The sequence below is a fragment of the Episyrphus balteatus genome, chromosome 3 (genome assembly GCF_945859705.1).
Source record: "Episyrphus balteatus chromosome 3, idEpiBalt1.1, whole genome shotgun sequence".
Lineage (NCBI taxonomy): Eukaryota > Metazoa > Arthropoda > Insecta > Diptera > Syrphidae > Episyrphus > Episyrphus balteatus.
This window is the reverse complement of record NC_079136.1, coordinates 118,281,701-118,283,713: the sequence shown is the minus strand read 5'-3', so window position 1 is coordinate 118,283,713 and position 2,013 is coordinate 118,281,701.

The following is a 2,013-nucleotide window of genomic DNA, read 5'->3' as shown; positions in this document are numbered from 1 at the left end:
TGAGATTACGGTACTTCCTACACTGGTAGCTGGTCATCGCCAACAGATCTCCACAGGTGTTTAGAGGTATTTTTAAATTTTTTTCAATTTAAGATTGTGTAACTTGTAGAGCACGTAACGTTATGTGTGATATATCAAATAAAAGGTTATGTTAGCAGCATGCGTATTAAAGTTAAATCAAATTTGTATGTGCACTAGATCAAAATATATAACGTGTGTTCGAATAGAACATCTTTTTACCGTTATCTCCGAATTTTGAATATGAAATTAATTGAAATTTTGTACAATAATATATTATTTAATTACCTATCTACAGTACAAATTTCATTCATCTATCTATTAAAACAAAAAAGTTATAACAAGTTGAAGTCGTGTCGCGTTTTCGTTTCATTTTGTTTCAAATCACTACGATACTAAAGAAGTTTTCACTTCAAAAAAAAAAAAATATTTTGATAGCAAATAATTCAGCAACCAGACAACGAAGAAACTTTTGGTTTTCAGCTAAGAATAGAACTTAAAGAGACCTTTCTTTTGATGTCTCACTCGATGGATTTGGAGAGATTTTTTTTAAATTCAATTTTTTCGGACAAGGGGTTAACCTTGATTTTTTCACGAAAATCCGAAAAAAATATATTTTTATTTTTTTTGCATAAATAGATAGGCCTGTTCATTGCGAACTCGTATCTGTAAACTAAATCTTGTTTCGAGACTTTGATCCGAAAATATCTGGTTCCAAACGTAAAAAAAAATCGATTTCATGCATGCATAAATACAATACATACCGGTAAAATATCTTACTCGCTTAAATTTCTAATTTATTTATTTTTGTATGGTTTCATCTCTTCTGCTTTATTTCTCTAAAAGAAAAATAAAACAATATTTTATTTTTATAGTTATTGTTTTTTTTTTTATTATATTTTATTCACCACATTTTCGTTCGATTTCAATTTTTTTTTTATTAATTTTTGTTTTTGTCAATCTTCTAAAAATATATTTACATAACAAAAATTAAAATTTATCTAAATAAATTTAATATAAATATTTTTTTTCTTAGATTTTTTTTTATTTTATGAAGAAACAACTATCATATGTATTTTTTTTTTTTTTTTTAATATCTAGTAATTATTTTTTTATATAGATTTTTTAAGTTTTTTTTTTTTCTTTTAAAATTTAATTTTAAAACATTAGTTAGACACCAATCAAAAGTGGCAATTATTATCTTTTGGTTTGTTTTCTTTATTATTTTTTTTTTACACACAATTTCTATATATTTTTGTTATCCCTTAACAATATATGCAATGTAAAAAAATTGCGCAAACATCATAGATAACATGATGTTATGATACAAGAAAATTGTATCACAAGACGTAAGATAAGTAGGTTTTTTTTTTATTTTTTCATTTCATTTCTTGTTATATGAATATCAATCTCAATCCAATTTTAGCTATTAATTTTTTTTTTTTTCAATTTTTATAGTAAATCTTTTTTTTTTGTTTATTTATTAAATTTAGTTCGTAATACATGATTTCTGGTTTTTAATATTTATTATAATATTTTGTTTTATTTATTATTCGTTTGATATGATTTATATACAATTTTAACTCAATTTTTTTTTTTAAATTAGTAATAAATTTTACAATACAAAATTATTAATATACGTACACAATTTCAATATATATTTTTTGTTTACAATTTTTTGTTTTAATAGAATTTGATTTAATTTTTTTTAGGTTTTTTTTTTATTTATTTTATATTTGAAATTTCTATAGTTTTTTTTTTTTTTCTTCTGTAAAGTCTTTTTCGTGTAGTAAAAATGTATCCTACTTTTTTTTTTTTTTATTTTTATATTTTTTTTTTTATTCTTATTTATTTTATAAATTATTCTTTTTTTATTGAGAATTGTCGAAAAGGTGATTATTGCCTTCAGATATTTGACGACTTGATTTTAATATAATCCTCAAATAAATATTTACATTGTGCGTGGTTATAACTTCGATACCTTAAATTCGGGCG